This window comes from Petaurus breviceps, unplaced genomic scaffold (genome assembly GCF_028583685.1).
Source record: "Petaurus breviceps papuanus isolate PSGF00001 unplaced genomic scaffold, PetGlider_PUasm1.0 90925, whole genome shotgun sequence".
Lineage (NCBI taxonomy): Eukaryota > Metazoa > Chordata > Mammalia > Diprotodontia > Petauridae > Petaurus > Petaurus breviceps.
The window spans coordinates 17,486,396-17,504,166 of NW_027187380.1; the positions used below are offsets into that span (position 1 = coordinate 17,486,396).

The 17,771-nt window shown below is 38.3% G+C and overlaps 1 long non-coding RNA gene across 1 annotated transcript in view; it reads left to right on the top strand.

The window, feature by feature from the left end:
• Positions 1-17,771, top strand: part of LOC138152267 (uncharacterized) — a 54,768-nt gene that overhangs the window by 25,537 nt on the left and 11,460 nt on the right. The window lies entirely within an intron of this gene.

A 17,771-nucleotide genomic window follows, 5' to 3' on the forward strand; every position in this document is an offset into this window, starting at 1 on the left:
GTGTGTGTGTGTGTGTGTGTGTGTGTGTGTGTGTGTGTGTGTGTGTGTGTGTGTGTGAGAGAGAGAGAGAGAGAGAGAGAGAGAGAGAGAGAGAGAGAGAGAGAGAATTTGAAGAATTGGGGAGGGGGAAGATTCTGTGCTTATTTTACTCACTATCCTGTGCCTGGATAGGAACTCCTGGGTCTTTAATCGACCCTTGGCTCCCTTTCATCAGACCACAAAAGTGGGTACCCAGGGAGAGGTTGCATGTTCAGATCTGGGGAATGGTAAAGAGCAGGAAGTATGAGGCATTTCACAAGAAAACCTGACATTGGAAAGACAGCCAGCAAATACTGGCAGCAGACCCCCAGGGTGGGGTAAAGGAACCTGGCCCAGGGTGGAGAAACCTTGGCTTTGCACAGGCTTCAGGATATGTTCCAAAAAATGGGTCAACCTATAAAGTAACTTTGCTAGCCCACCAAAATTTTCCCATTGTTCCTTCCATTCTCAATGATGACAGAGTAATACATCTGCTGGCAGTGAATGTTCTCAGTCTAAGGAAAGACCAGGATGACCAGACACCTTGGAAGGATAATCTTTCCTACATCAAATCTCCAATTTTCCTTACTGATATATTTCATCCTTTCCTTTTTTTCTTCCTCTTTTCCTTTCCTTCTTCTTCTCCATCTTGTACCACAGTATTATGCTAAATCATGTTTTATATGTTTTTGTTTTAAAATAAATATTTATTGATATCTTTTCTTTTTACATCACTTAAATTTCCTCCTGTAACTCCCTTTTCCATTCCCATAAAACAACAAAAATATTTTAAGTAAAAAAGAAAAAAAAAGAACATTTCAGCAAACCCTAATAATATTTCAGACCTTATATTTAATGTTATTAGCACTTTCAAGAGCGTTTATTAGTTGGACCAATCCATGTTTCTCTTTTTTTCTGACCACATTAATCACATCTTTGGATCTGTCCCATTCCTAACACCATCTACCTTATCTCAATGTCTCTGACCCTATCAGTTAAACCCTACTCAGAGCCTTATCCATTTTTCCTCAGCATTCTGGATGAAAAATTCATCAAGTCCCCTCTCTTCTTGCCACACATTGGTATATATTCAACTAGATAACGATGGAAAGGTTACTACCAAGTCATTGACTGGATTTCTAGCATTTATTAACATCTTACTTATTTCCATCTGCATTTATTTCAGGTCTTGAGTTCATGTGCTTATGTTAGTTGAAATGACTGGTTTAGTGATTCAAAGAAATATTAAACTGGAAGGAACCTTGGGGAGTTACCTTGTCCAATCTATACTTGCATAGAAGTCCCTTCTCCAATGCTGTCATAAAGCAGTGATACTAACTCCATGGGAAGATTTCCAATGAAAGGGAATCTGACATCTTCTAGGGGCAGTCCATTCCATTTTCAGACTGCTTTGACCAGTAGAAAGTTTTTTTTCTTTTTCTTTAGGAAACTTGTATTCAAAAAAACCTCTCCTTCCTGATTCATTTGCCCTGAACAAATCAACTCATCTCCTTGTGATTCAATCTTCCCTCATAAGAAACAGTGAAAAGAAAGTCCAGTGGTCAGTGAAGAAACACATACACACACATATACACAAAACCTCTCCCAAGGCAATCTTGGAAACTTGGTGACATGTATCCTTTGCTAAGTCTGATCAGAGTGCACCCAGAAACTTTCTGAGGTGTGGGAGGAAGAACATATAGTACACCACTATCTTCAAAAGGAATGGATGTATTAAAATCTATGGGATAAACACTGGTACTTTTTTACCTTTGAACTGGGACAATAACAGGGTTAATCTGCTTTGGGATATCAGTCCCAGAACACTTTGCTTAGTGTGGATATGGTAGTCACTATGGAAAATATCTCTGTGAACAGATAGCACATGTCCTGAATAGGGACTATTTCCACACTTTTAATGGTTGTGTTTGCAATAGACCATATGAAATAGTTTAGCTGTGATATATTTCTATCATTTAAAAAAATCTTTAGCCAATAATAGTGTTTGATTGAGACACATAATGATTCTGGCTTGATGTGACAAAAATCTGAGAATGACAGTAATGACAGTTATCAATTTGAGATTCCTTCCCCCCCATTGTGCCATTCATTCAGTGAGTTCAAGTACTGGGACCCCAAAAGCAAAAATTATGGAAATGACCAATTTCTCTCCTGTAAAATGAAGAGGTCTTTAGTGAATGGGGGAATCTCCCCATTCATGTAGTGCTAGGGCTACTGAGTAATAGTGATGGTCTCATTCATTGACATACTAGAGCATAGTGTAGAGTAGAATGACCAATGAAAAATGGCATATAATAGCATCTTGTTTCCACCCCCCCCCCAATAACTGGAACTGATGTTTTGGAGCCAATTGACTGGTAAGTGGTACAGTAAGCTGGATCAGGAGTCAGGAAGACCTGTGTTCAAATCCTACCTCAGATGCTTACCTAGCTATGTGATCCTAGATAGTCACATCTTGTCTGCCTCATTTTCCTTAACTGCAAAATAAAGATAATAGCACCTACTTTCAGGGTTGTTGTGCAAATCAAATGAGCACTTTGGAAACCTTATAGCACTATATAAATGTTAGGCATTATTTTTAAGCATAATACTAATGTCTGGCATTTATTATTATTAATGACTAGTATAAATTATTATTATTAATGGTAACTTAGAGGAAGTTGGAGAGACTAGGTGTGGCATATAGAATGAGTGCAGAGTCTAGGAGCAAACTGGAGACTGAGGTATGATTACTTGCTATAAATGTCATGTGATGGGGATTTTGTAATGATTGCAAAATAGAAAAAGGAGTCTATTAGGGCATTTCATGCAAATGCTGCAGGCAAGTGCAATGTTTTAAGGTAATATCTAGAGAATAACTTGATTGGCTGGTCATGGATGAGAGACTAATTTAGGGGTGGGGATTCTGCATCCTTGAGGCTACATGTGGCCCGCTAGGTCCTCAAGTACATCCCTTTGACTGAATCCAAACAAATCTAGGTCCTGAAATGCAGCCCTTTGACTGAATCCAAACTTATGTGAAGTTTAAGGTCAAAAGTTTTTAGTCAAAGGGTCTCACTTTAGGACCTAGAGGGCCACATGTGATCTCGTGGCCCCCGGTTCCTCACTCCTGGTAGATGATCTCAAAGGATTTCAGCTTTAATATTCTATGACTCTAAGCTAGATGGGGTTCCCCCGGAGGATAAAGGGGCATTCACCCTGTGGCCTGTACTCTTCTGAATCATGGAGAGTAGTAGCAGTAGTAGCAATAGTAGCAGTAGTAGTAGTAGCAGCAGCAACAGCACAGTAGTAGTGGTAGTAGTAGTAGTAGTAGTAGTAGTAGTAGTAGTAGTAGTAGTAGTGGTGGTGGTAGTGGTAGTGGTAGTTATTGTTGTTCAAATCCCTGGAACCCTCTGCTCCAGGGACTGACCACATGGGAACTTTCCCAGCTTGATTTTTAGAGATCATCTCACCCCATACCTCGAGTAGGAGAAGAGTTTAAGGAACAAAGTCTCTTTTCTGAAGATTTTGCTGATTTCTTTGGTTACATAATGCAGAGTTTTGTGTCTACCTTGGCACCGGCAGAAGAGTGAATGTACTGTGTTGATAATACATTGAGTCTTGCATTCCAACTTTGTTTATACGCTGTTTCTTTCTTCCATGAGAATGGACAGATAGCTAGGGCCCCTCAGATTAGGCATTTTGTGGCCTGCCATGTGTTTATTTTGCAGGCATCTGTGTCAGCCATTCTGAGTTTGAAACAAGGTAAAGCAAATGGAGAAAGTATTCTTTGATGTATAAGCAACTGTATGCTTCTATACTTATCCACCTAGTTAAGTGAGGGTCTTGTCAGGGAAGGAGAAACCACCCCTGAGAATGAAAGAGAATCCTCTCCTCCAGTCTGAGATGTGTTATTCAGTTGCCCATGAAATTTGTTTTTTCTATGAATGTTGCTTTAAATATTTAACCAAGTTTTATGTCAAGTTTGACTTTACTGGCAGAATTGACTCCTGAGAACTTGAGGTGGGGGGAAGGATTGAGGGGGTCCTGGAAGTCAAGGGATAAAGATTGTATTTTGGTCTTAAGTGAGGAAGGAGAATAACACCTCTTGGGACGTTTCACTTCTCCATTCAAGAGGGAACATAACACACCAGAGGCATCAGGTTGAGGCAGGTTTCTGTGAAGCAGCCAGTGTTTGCAAAACAAGCACGAGATTGAGAGGTTCTGCCGAGTAGACCCAAGGTTGTGACAGTTTTGGAAAACGATGGAGATGGTTGATGGAATAGGACCAGGGAGACAGACTTAGGAGGCTGGGCTTTATGGGGAGAGAAGCTGTGTGTCCCTCCAGCCTCTATCCTGAGCTCCTAAAGCCTGCTTAATAAGGAAGGAAGGGCTAACTTGCTGGGTTAATTGTCCTGTGTTTATATTTGAAAAGGAATACTCTGCTTTCAGGATAATTTCCCCAGCCTCCTACTTGGTTAAGATTTCTAAACGATCTAGGACATTGGAGAGAAATCAGTGGCTGATTAGCTGGTCGGCTGGGCTGCAATCACACCTTTCAATACTAATTATCCATCCCTTGAGTTCAATGGCATTGAGCATCCAGGCTCTGGCTATGGCAAGCACTGTTCAGTGGTTTGCATCACTGGCTTAAGACAATGATTTAAAGGGACAAAATACCCCTACTGAGCCTTGATAAGCAGGAAATGAAAGCTTGTTTGCAAATATGATTGGGGAACCTGATCAACTACTTCATCAGTGTTTGCCTTGGGTGACCAATCTGCTATCACTAATAGGTAAGGAATGCCAGAAGATCCCAGTATAAAAGCAATTTTCATGTTCCTTTTTTCCTTTCCTAAGTAGAGCTAAAGGTGAAAGGGAATTTAACAGTGCTCCAAAATTCTTTATCCCAGGATTGCATGAAAATCTTGGACGTGGAATGATATTTGTTCACTGTTGTACTTTACAAAAACGCGGCTTGGTATAGGGATTAGAGACAGGTCCTAAAGCTGTGAAAACCTGGCTTCAAATTCCTGCTCTGAAAAAACACCAGACTGGTTATGTCTCTGGACAAGTCCCTTAATTTGTAAGTGCTCTAGGGAATTCTTAAAAGCTGTAAGTCATAAAGAAGGTACATTGGCAGAGGGAATTTTGTTTGCTGGGAGTTCCTTAAGCAAAAGAAATCAGTGCCCCCTCCCCCACTTGTTTTTCTTCCTTTCAGAGTTTACAAAGAGCTTCCCTCACAACAGCCCTATGAGGAGGGTAATATAGGGATTATTAACCCAATTTTATAGATGACAATTCAGTTGTTTCAGTTGTGTCTGACTCTTCATTATCCCAGGTAGGGTTTTCTAGGCAAAGATACCGAATGGTTTGCCATTTCTTTCTCTAGCTCATTTTACAGATGAGGAAACTAAGGCAAATAGGGTTAAATGACTTGCCCAAGGTCATACATCTAGTAAATGTCTTAATCCAGATTTGAACTCAGGTCTTCCTGACTCCAGACTCCATGCTCTATCCACTGGACTACTTAGTTGCCCATGTATGGGAATACAGAAATGATTAAATAAAAAGAGGGCTTTGGTTAGTATTGAGTTTATAACACCCATTTTGTATTTGGTTCAAGTGAATTGCTTTCCCCCATTGGTCTGACTTTACCCCTTCACATCATTCCCAGTCTTCTGAATTTTGAGTAGGTGGAATGATGAATTTTCTTTTACTTGGTCCCAACACATTCAATATTCATTATTCCCACAAACAACAAATGGTGTGTGCATTCATTCCAGGAGCATATTTAACCTGTGACTGGATGTATTTGCAAAAAAGGTGATAGCAAGTGGGGGCAGTGAAAGAATGACTTTGAACATTTTTAAGAGACTAGCATTTGTCCTATAGTGCTATAGGTCTTGACTCATCAGTCAAAGCAGCATAGTGTAACAGAGAGCACTGGGGTCTAGCATTTGGAGAACTGGATTTGAATTTTTGCTCTGACACTTACTTGTATGACCATAGGTAAGTCATTTGAATTCCCTGAGATGTATTTTTTTTTCACCTGTAAAGTGGGCATAATAATTCATGTGCTATTTACTTTACAAGTGTTACTTTCTCTTTTTTTCTTCCTTCCGTCCTTCCTTCTTTCTTTCTTTTTTCTTTTTCTTTCTTTCTTTCTTTCTTTCTTTCTTTCTTTCTTTCTTTCTTTCTTTCTTTCTTTCTTTCCTTTCTTTCTTTCTTTCTTTCTCTTTCTTTCTTTCTCTCTTTCTCTCTTTCTTTCTTTCCTTTTTTCTTTCTTTCATTCTCTCTTTCTCCTCCTCCTCCTTCTCCTCCTCTTCCTCCTCCTCCTTCTCCTCTTCCTCCTCCTCCTCTTCCTCTTCCTCCTCCTCCTCCTCCTCCTCCTCCTCCTTTTTCTTCCTGAAAAGAGTTTTTTAAAAACTCAGTGGAAATGTAGTCCTCATAAATTCCTAATTCTTGGAGATTTAATCTTAATCTCAGAGTTACTGTCTTTGACTTCTTTTGCATTCATAAATTACTGGAAAAGGACTAGCATCTGGCTCTTTTCAAAGAAAGTGGGACTAGAACTCTATCCAACCAGTTCAATAAAACAAATACAAAGGGAATCCTGGTAAAAGAATAGAATGAGAGGCATCCTTGGGGAGGGGGAAACTCTCTCTTACCACACTGAATACTGAAACTTAAGAGCCCTCAGACAGAGAATACAGAAGGAGAAATGTGAAAGAACCTGCCACAAAGTAATTTACCAGTTCATGCCTCCTCATGTTTCTTGTGCTACTTCTGCCTGTTCCTACAACCCACTCACTGGTTGAGAGTGATGGTGGCAATTTAAGGTAAGAATCTTAAGGAAGACCTTGGAAGTCTCCCAAAGGGTCCCAGCCACCATAGTAAGTAGATACTTTGTTGCTCTGAGTGTTCTTAATGTAGGCTCACTATCTCTCCCATGGCCTACTGGTTGGCTATTCTGCATGGCTTCTGTATGCCTGGCAAGTATGAATGGCTAATTTTTAGAATTAACATTGTGGCAATATCACCTGAGGATGACTGCTACTAGCATCGACCAAGGCCCATGGATAAGAATAGTCCCAAGCTTATTCATAATAATTTCAAAGCATTTAGTTTTACTTATGGATATTTTTGGGTAGCTAGGTGGCACAGTAGATAGGGTACTAGGCATGGAGTCAGGGAGATTCATATTTCTGAGTTCAAATCTGACCTCAGACACTTACTAGCTGTGTGACTCTGGGCAAATCACTTGACCCTGTTTGTCTCTGTTTCCTCATCTGTAAAATGAACTGGAGAAGGAAATGACAAACCACTCCAGTATCTTTACCAAGACAACTCCAAAAGGAGTCACAAAGAGTTTTTTCCTTGAAAATGGCTAAACAACAATCGTAAAATAATTGTAATTGTTGTTATTGCCATTAGTATTCTGGTAATCATGTGCATTTTTTTGAGCTCTGAATACTTCACTTTGGATCAGTTCATAATGTGTGTTTCTACATTCTTCATATTCATAATTTCTTATTATGTAGGAACATTCCATTATACTCATGTACCACAATTTGTTCAGACTATAATGATGATGATGATGATAGCTTACATTTATATAGCATTTAATATGTGGCAGACACTGTGTGAAACACTTTACAATTATTATTTCATTTGATCCTCACAACCATCCTGGGAGATAGATGCTATTTTTATCTCTAATGTACAGATGAAGAAACTGGGGCAAATAGAAGTTAAGTGACTTGAGATGATGACTATTTACTTTGATGGTAGTTGTTGGCTACCACAAAGCATTGCTACACATATTTTGGAATATTTGGGACATTTGTTTTTGTCTGACATCATAGAAGTATAGGCCTAGTAGTAAAATCTTTGGGTCCAAAGGTATAGGAATTTCAGTCATGTTCTTGGCACAACTGCAAATTCCTTTTCAGAGTAGTTTACTGAATTCACAACTCTAATAATCAATATATCAATGTGCCTAGCTTTCCACAACTTTGCCAACATTGAATGTTCTCATCTTTTGTCATGTTTGCCAATTGGTTCTTTATAGTTTCTCACTTGGTAACTTGGTGATTTTAACAACTCCCATAGATCCAATTATCATCTCTATGCAGATGAATCCCAGATCTATATTTCTTCTTTTAGACTTTCTCCTGAACTCGAAAACTGTACCATTGTTTATTGTACATTTTTCAACTGGATATTCTATGTGAATTGAATAATAACAGTAATAGCTAACATTGATACAGAGTTTAAAGATTTTCAAAATATTTTACATAAATCTCATTTCTTTTTTTATCTCTTATTTATTTAATTTTTTCAAATGCTTTATTAACTTCGGATTTACATCATTCATTTCCGCCAGATTTTGAGTTACAAATTTTCTCCCCGTTTTTCCACTACCCAACCGCCCCAAAATAGCAGTCCCACAGGATATCTCCTCCTCCAATCTGCTCTCTCCCATATTTTTCCCATACCCCTTTCGACTTTTCCAGTGGATCTCTATGCCCCAGTGCCTGTATATCTTATTTCCCAATTACATGTAAAATAGTATTAACAATAGTATATATATATATATATATATATATATATTTGAGTATTTGATTGTAAAACTTTGAATTCCAGATTCATTCCCTTCCTCCCTTGTCTCCCATCCTTACTGGTAAGATAAGCAGTTCAGTAGAGGTTGTACATGTATGGCTAATGCAAAACAATAACGTAGTAGATATATAGTAAAAGACTGACTATATTTCCCTCCCTCCTATCCCACCTACCACTTGTTCTATTCTCTACTTTGATCTCCTCCCTTTTCAAAAGTGGGTGCTCCCAACTTCCTTCCCCCCCCCCAGCCTGCCCTTTCTTCCATCATCTCCCTCTCATCCCCTTCCCTCCCTACTCTCCTGGAGGGTGAGATACCCTATTTAGTGTGTATTTCATTCCGTCCTCAAGCCAAATTCAATGGGAATAAGGTTGACCCATTCCCTTTTGCCTTCCTATTCTTCCCCTCCATTGTAACCATTTTCCCTTGACTTTTCTATGTGAGATAGTTTACCCCATTCTGACTCTCCCCATCTCCTCTCATTATATTCCTCTCTCACCTCTTAATTTCTATCATCCCTTCCTGTTAAATTGGTCCTGTGCCCTCTATCTATGTATATCTGTAAACAAATTCACATATATATTCATATGCCCATATACCCTCATATATAGACATATATATATATATATATATATATATATACATATATATATATATTTCTATTCCCTTCAACGACTGAGAAAAGTTTCATAAGTTACAATTATTGTTTTTCCATGTAGGAATATAAATAGTTCAACTTTGATAAGTTCCTTATGATTTCTTTTCCCTGTATACCTTCTCATGCTTCTTGTACCTGAATGTCAAATTTTCTATTCAACTCTGGTTTTTTTTTTTTTTATCAAGAATGCTTTGAAGTCCTCTATTCCACTGAATGACCATATTTTCCCCTGAAACATGATACTCAGTTTTGCTGGGAAGGTGACTCGTGGTTTTAATCCCAGCTCCTTTGACCTCCAGAATATCATATTCCAAGCCCTTCAATCCCTCAGTGTAGAAGCTGCCAGATCTTGGGTTATACTGATTGTGTTTCCACAATATTCAAATTGTTTCTTCTTGGCTGCTTGTAATATTCTCTCCTTAATCTGGGAATTCTGGAACCTGGCTATAATATTCCTAGGAGTTTTCTTTTTGGGATCTTTTTCAGGAGGTGATCAGTGGATTCTTTCAACATCTATTTTGCCCTCTGGTACTAAAACATCAGGGCAGATTTCTTTGAGAATTTCCTGGAGGATGATTTCTAGTTTCTTACTTTGGTCATGGCTTTCAGGTAGTCCAATAATTTTAAAGTTATCTCTCCTGGATCTATTTTCCAGGTCAGTGGTTTTTTTCCATGAGATATTTCACATTGCCTTCTATTCTTTCATTTGTTTGGATCTGTTTAACAGCATCTTGATTTCTCATAAAGTCATTAGCTTCCATTTGCTCCAATCTAATTCTGAAGCAATGATTGTCCTCATTGAGCTTTTGAGATTCTTTTTTCATTCGGCAAATTTGACTTTTTAAGCCATTCTTCTCCTCATTGCTTTTTTGAGCCTCTTTTGTCATTTGAGTTAGTCTGTTTTTTAAGGTGTTATTTTCCTCAGTCAGGCTGTTGACTCTCATTTCATAATTTTCTTGCATCATTCTCATTTCTCTTCCCAATTTTTCCTCCACTTCTCTTATCTGCTTCTTAAGGTCCTCTATGGCCTGTAACCAGCTCGTATTTTCCTTTGAAGCTTTTGGTGCAGGAGTGCTGACTCCACTGTCTTCCTCCTGTTCCATGCTTTGCTCCTTTTTGTCCCCAAAATAGGAATCTAATGTTGGAATCTTCTGTCTGCTTTGTTTCCTTTGCCTGGTCATGTTGCCCCTCAGTCGCTTGACCCCTGGGCTTTTTGCCACAGTAGGACTATGCCACCAGACAGGGGAGCTTTGGTCCAAAAAGCTGGAGTTTTCTCAGCTTCTGGAGGTATTAGATAGGTGCCCTCTCTGAGGTCTCCACAGGTTCTGGCAAGCTGGACACACACCCCAGGACCTCCACCCTAGACTGCAATCCAGATCCAAGAAGGTTAAAGCAAGAGCGATTACCCCTCAGACTGGTGCTTGGTTCCCCCACACTCTGCAGGCCAGGAGCTGAAGCTGCCACATGGTGCTGGCTGGCTGTGCTGGCATCTCAGTGGCTTCTCACCCTGGGGGCAAAAGCCACGCACTCTCACTTACTGGGTCCCAAAGTCCCCACTGCACTGCCCTCTCACTTTGTCCTTTGCATCTATGTCTTGATAAATCTGGAAAAGGCCACAGCTGCTGCTGATCTGGAGTCCCTCAGGCTGCTGCTGGTCAGGCCCGCCCTGGGGCTAAAGCCCCAACGTGGGGCTGGGCTCAGCTCCCAGAGCACTGCACTGGCTTGTTTCCTGCTGGCCTGCTGGGCTGTCCTCAGTGGGAAGTTAGCTTCTCTGTGTCATTTTGTGGGTTCTGCTGCTGCAGAGTTTGTTCAGAGTCCCCCTTTTACATGGATTGGGGAAGGTGGAAGCCGGAGCATGCTTCTACTCTGCCATCTTGACTCCGCCCCCCATATATCTCATTTCATCCTCATAACAACCTTGTGAAGTAGGTGCTATTATTACCCCCCATTTTTAGATGGGAAAACTGAGGCAGAAAGATAGCTAGTAAGACAAGATTCTAACTCATCTTTTTCACATAAAGTCCAACACCATCCATTGTAACTCTTGGCTGTTTCTTAAACTCAGCTTGTCTAAAATGGAACTTTTTATCTTTGAACCTTCCCCCTCCTCAACCCATTCCTTTTTCTGAAATTTTGTATTACTATCAAAGGCACCATTGTTCTTCCTATTTACAATCTTGGTGTTATCTTCTACTCCTTTCTCCATGTATCCCAACAGTTACAAATTCTTGCTATTTTTACCCTCACGACATTGTCATGTATGTCACCTTCCCTACGCTCACACATCTACCACCTTCATTTAGGCCCTCATTACCTCTTAGTTGGACCTTTCCATAGCTTATTATTTGCTTCTCTAAGTCTCTCCCTGTTCCTGTCCATCCTCCATATAGCCACAGAACTGATTTTCCTGAAGGATAAGTGTGACTATGTCAAGAACTGAACCTCAGCGCAGTAACTTCAGTAACTCCCTATCTCTGTCACCTCTTGGTTGGATCAAATATTCACCCCTCTGTCTGGCGTTTAAAGCTCTTTACACTTTAGCCTTTTCTTACCTTCCTGGTCTACTTATACTTGTTTCCCCTCCAAACACTCCATAATTCAGATATAATAACCTATTTAGTATTTCTATGCCTTTGCAAACTTGCTGTCTCCCTTGCCTACAACATGTTCTCCTTTACTTCTGCCTCTTGGAATCTCTAGATTTCTTCAAGACACAGCTCAAGTGTTACCCTCCACATGAGTCCTGATCACTCCCTTCATTCCCTTCCCCCCATCCCTCCTCATTGCTGATGCTGGTGCCTTCCCTCCACAAAATACCTTGTATTCATTTTGTTTATATTCTATATATGATTATGTAAGTACACATTGACTTTCCTATTAGAATGTAAGCTCATTGAGGAGAGGGATGGTTTTACTTTTATCTTAATTTCTCTAGGACTTATACTGCTTGACATGTAGTAAATGTACATACTTGTTGATTAATTAAGATGATTGACAATTCCTTTTTTTAATATTTTATTCTGAACTTAAGAAATAAAACAAACATATCTATAACAGTAGAATAGAAAAAGTATGATTGTACATAAAACTGCAAATCTATTATTGCACAATTTGCTCTCCTTTTTAAATATATATTAAAGTTATCATGTAACTTTCTCCCCCCGCCCCTTTTTCCTCCACTCCCCTTCCCCCTGCCCTGGAGATGACTACCATAAAAATTTCTGAGTTCCAAATTTTTCTCCTTTCCTATCTTCCCTCCCATCCCCCTCCTTAAAATAGTAAGCAATTTTATATAGATTATTTATGTGTAATCATGTAAAATATATTTCCTTATTAATCATATTGTGAAAGAAAAAACAAACAAGGCTGGATTTGAACTCATGTCTTCTTGATTCCAGCCACAGCACTCTATCCACAGAACCATCTAGTAATCTCATTGTAGTGTCAGAGAGAAGAGGCTAACTGCAGAGAGCTCCAGGAGGCTGCAAAAGAGAAGAGAGTCATTAGATTTGGCCTTTAAGAGATTGTTGGTCAAAGTTGTTAAAACAATATTACTATTATTGTATACCCAAATTAACTACAAAGAACCTATGAAGGAAGATGTTATCTGCATCTGGAGAAAGAACTGATAAATATGTATAGGGTAAGATATGTATATATATGTGTGTGTGTGTATACACATATATATTTGTATCTAATATTCTGTAGATATCTCAAACTCAACAGGTTCAAAACAGAATTCATATTTCCCCCCAAAAAACCCTATTTCTCTTTGTAATTACTTTCATTCTTCTAGGCACCCAGGTTCACAGTCATGCTGTCATCCACAATCCCCTTATCTAATCATTTGCCAAATTTTCTATCAATCAATTATAAAGATTTATTAAGCGTCTACTATGTATTGTGCATTGTGCTAAATGCTAGCTATTTAAAAAGAGGCAAAAAAAAAACCCAGTCTCTGCCCTCAAGAAGCTTATGATGTAATCTATCTCCAAAACATATTTCACATTGTGTCCCCTCCTTTCCTGTCAAATATCCACCAAACTAGTGTAGGGCCTCATTTACATCTCATTTAGAATATTGAAATATATTACAATGGATATTTTAATGAATCCTTCAATAAATGTCCCTCCTTTTCAATCCATTTTGCATACTGCCAATAAGGGTCTGTTCCTAAATTATAGGTCTGAGAATGTCATTCCTATACTCAATCACTTCCTATTATCTCTAGGATCAAATGTAAACTCCTTGACATTTGACATTTAAGTTTCTTCATATTTTGCTTCCTTCCCACTCTTTCCAGATACATTATTCTGCCTCTCTTAATTTGCAAACTGTCCTATCTGCCATTCTACATTCATAATACTTCCTCTCCTTTCTCAGTGCCTTTGCCCTGGATGTTCCCCCATACCTAGAATGGACACCCTCCTCACCTTTGCTTCTTGGGATCCCCAGTTTCTTCAAGACTCACCCCAAGTACCACCTTCTATATGAAATCTTTTCCAAGGGACCATGATGCAGAAGAAAGAATACTAGCTCTTAGGTTATGTGTCCTTAGTTCAAATTCCATCTTTCACAATTTAATACCTTGTGGCCTTGGGGAAATCACTTTAACCTACCTAAGCCTAGTTTCATCTTGTGTAAAATCAGAGTATTGGACATAATGACATCTAAGGTCTATTTTAACTCGGATCTTCCCAGCTGTTAGTACATTCCTTTCCCAAACGACCTTTTGTTAATTTGTATACATTATGGATATGAATGTATATACTTAGGTTCTATTCATTTAAAATTTTTTTATTATGAACATGCCAAGCATCAACCAGCATTTATATTTCCAAATACAACAAACAAAAAGGAGGGTTGTATATGAAATGGTGAATCTCTATTATATTTTTTAAGAAAAGTATACATTGAATTTAACATGATGGTTAGACCATTGCTCTGTTTGTCTATGACCCCTCTTTGAATTTCCTTCTACTATTCTTTATTCATTTAAAAAATAATTTGTTGTTACTCTTTCTTTTTTTCTTTTAGTGACACCAATATCTACTTCTCTTTTGCCCACTAAGAAATAAATGTAGATAAAAGCTCTTCCATGTAGCAAGTAAAAAAAAACATATTGAATATGTCTGAAAATGTTTCATTCTTCATTTTTAGTCTAATCAATTTTTTGCCAAGAAGAGGGAAACAATTCATCTTCAGTTTGTTGGACTTATAGGTAGTCAATTCCTTGATCATTGATCGAACACTTTTCAGTCATTTTCCTTTATGTGTTATACTCTGTTTTACACATTGTTCTCCTGGGTCTATTTACTCTACTCTGCATCAGTTCACATAAGTCTTTCCAGGTTTCCTGAATCATTAATTTCACCATTTCTTATAGTATAATAATATTCCTTTACAGTCATATCCCACAATTTGTTCAGCTATTTCTTAATTAATGATCACTTGCTCTGTTTTTTGTCACAGCAGAATATGCTACTATAGAAACTTGTGTGCATGAGTTTTTAATCTTTCTGGGTTCTCTTCTGTATATGTTTAATATTGACATTGTTAGGTCAAAGAGTAGGCACAGTTTAGGGTACAACTCCAAGTTGCTTTTCAGACTGATTGGATCAATTCATAGCTCCATCAATAGTGCACTAGCACTCCTGTTCTCCCATAATAATCCAGCAATGGTCATTTTCCTAATTTCTGTCATCTTTGTCAATTGATTGGACATGAGGTAGAACTTCAGAATTGTTTGATGAGTGCTTCTCTCCTTATTAGTGAATTAGAACAATTTTTATATGGTTGTTGACAACTTACATTGCTTTTTAGTCAATCAATTAATCTTTCAAAAAGCACTTCTTAAGCACTTAGTTATGTGTCAGCCACCACGCTAAGTTCTGGGAATAAAAAAATAGGCTCCTTACATTAAGGAGCTGACAAGGAGACAGAACATAAATAAATAGGTACATGCAAGATATATACTGACTACTTGAAAGACAACCTAATAGGGAAATGCTCTAGCAAATGGATTCTGGGACTTATCCTGGCTCCTACTGCTCTCTATGTGTTGTTTCCTCCATTTGAATTTAAGTTCCTTGAGGGCAGGAACTATCTTGCTATTGTATTTCTATTCCAAATGCCTAGAACAGTCTTGGCACATGCTAAGTGCTTAACAAATAATTCATTTATAATTTTATGTATTTTATAATTTATTATAAATTTCATTTATTCATTATTATGAATTCATTAATTCATTGATTTGTTCCAGAGCTCACACACATATAATTTATGACATATATGAAATATATGACAAATTGTATTTATGGATTAATATGTGCATATGCATATGTTTGTGTGTAAATACATATGTCTGTGCATATACATATATGTGCATATATGTGAGTATATGTGTGTATAGGTGTATACATGTAATCTCTTCTTTCATTTCTTCTAATCACTCTTAGTGTTCATGTAACTGAGCCATTGGTTTCTTTAAAGCTCTGATTCTACTTATGGTTGAGTTCTCTTCTGTGTTTACTTCTTGGGGTTCTCAGAACCTATAACATTTCTTCCTTGGGTCTAGTATTTTCTTCTGTTATTTATATTTTAGGCCTCAGTTTCTGGGTTGGAGCTATGAGCCAGGGATGGGCTTCTTTTTCCCTACTGGTGTTTTGGTTGGGTAGATTCCATTAGATTCTGTCCCCTTTGTAGTCTGGCTACAGATACTTTTCTTCTAGATGAGAGGTCCAACACTAGGTCTTATTGCCTCAATCTCTGGCCTCTGTATAAGCGGTGGTCTAGTGTAAGTGCTAGCCGTGGTCTCTCTCTCTGCCTCTTTCTTTTTGAACAATCCTTCCTCTGGCCCTAGCTGGACCTAGTTGGATATTATTGAATTGCACTGGTCTCCTGTAAGGCCTCCTAGTTCGTGCTCAGGCATTTGAGTTGGTTGTGACCCAGGTTGTAGATACTATTGCCCTGACTAATATGCAGCTGAGTTCTGTCTCCCTGTGCCTCTAGGGATTGTCTTTTCCTTCCCCTCCCCATCTTTCCTACTCCCCAACTTCTGTTCTGATAGTCTAGGGCTAAGATCCTTCTGGCTTCAAGCCCAGAGTACTAGAGCTTGCTTTGGCTTCTAATCCTGTCATGTGTGACATACAGCAAAAAGGCCAGAGTGCAGGAATGGGAATAATGTATAATTACATTGGAAAGGTAGGATATGGCTAAGTTTGGAAGGGCTTTCAAATATCAACAGAGGAGTTTATATTTGCTCTTAAAAGAAATAGGGAAACACTGAAGTTTATTGAGTGTGTGGGTGTGTGGGGTGACATGGTAAGACCCACATATTAAGAAAATCACTGAAAGCTATGTGGATGATGAATAGGAGAGTGGAGAGATCTGAGGCAACAGGATTGATTAGGAGGCTATTGAAAAAATACAGGTGAGAAGGGACATATGGGAGACCATACCAATGCAGTATGGAAAATGATTGGATACTTGGGGTGAGAGAGAGTGAGGAGTCATGGATAGTGCTGAAGTTTCAAACTTGGGTAACTAAAAGAATAGATTGTCTTTGACAGTAATAGGGAAGTTTGCCATACAATTAGTAATTAATGATGAAATATGAGCAAAAGATCATAAATACAGACTAAATATAGACTAAGTACTGACAACCTAAATAATGATTGGGTTAATGAATGAATCCTAGAAGAAAAATATGTAATTATGCTAATGATTAGAATAACAATGAAACAATTTACCAAAATTAATGGGACACAGCTAAAGCAGTGCTCAGAAGAAAGAGCTAATATTAACAAAATAAAAAATAAAGTATTAATGGGCAAGTATGCAATCAAAAGGTAGGTAGGTAGACTCATCTTCCTGAGTTGAAATCTGGCCTCAGACACTTACTAGCTGTGTGACCCTGGGCAAGTCACTTAACCCTGGTTGCCTCAGTTCCTCATCTGTCATATAAGCTGGAAAAGGAAATGGCAAACCACTACAATATTCTTGCTATGAAAACCCCAAAATGGGGTCACAAAGAATTGGGCATGACAAAAATGACTGAACAACAATGAAAGGCAATTCAAAAGGCTATAAATATGTTCAAACCCCTAAATCAAGTAAAAAAGAAAAAAAATTAAGTTGGAGAAATAGAGAAACTTAAAAATAATCTCTAGTTGCCACTAAAGACTAATTTTTTTTCAAGCCTGACAAAATCAACGAACATTAACCTGTTGATCAAGAAAAAAAAAAACAGAGAAAAATTTTGTTGCCAAAATTTAAAAAATGAACAAGGTGAAATTAGAACAGAGAGGAAATTTAAAAGAATTATCAGAAACAAATGTGCACAAATAACATGTCAGCAATGCTGACTTTTCAAAGGGAATTCTTGAGTGTCTGTTAACATTTTCTGTTTTTTAAGAGAAGACAGTCAACAAAACCAAACCCTGATTTTGTAGTGTTTGCTGATTCCCAAGG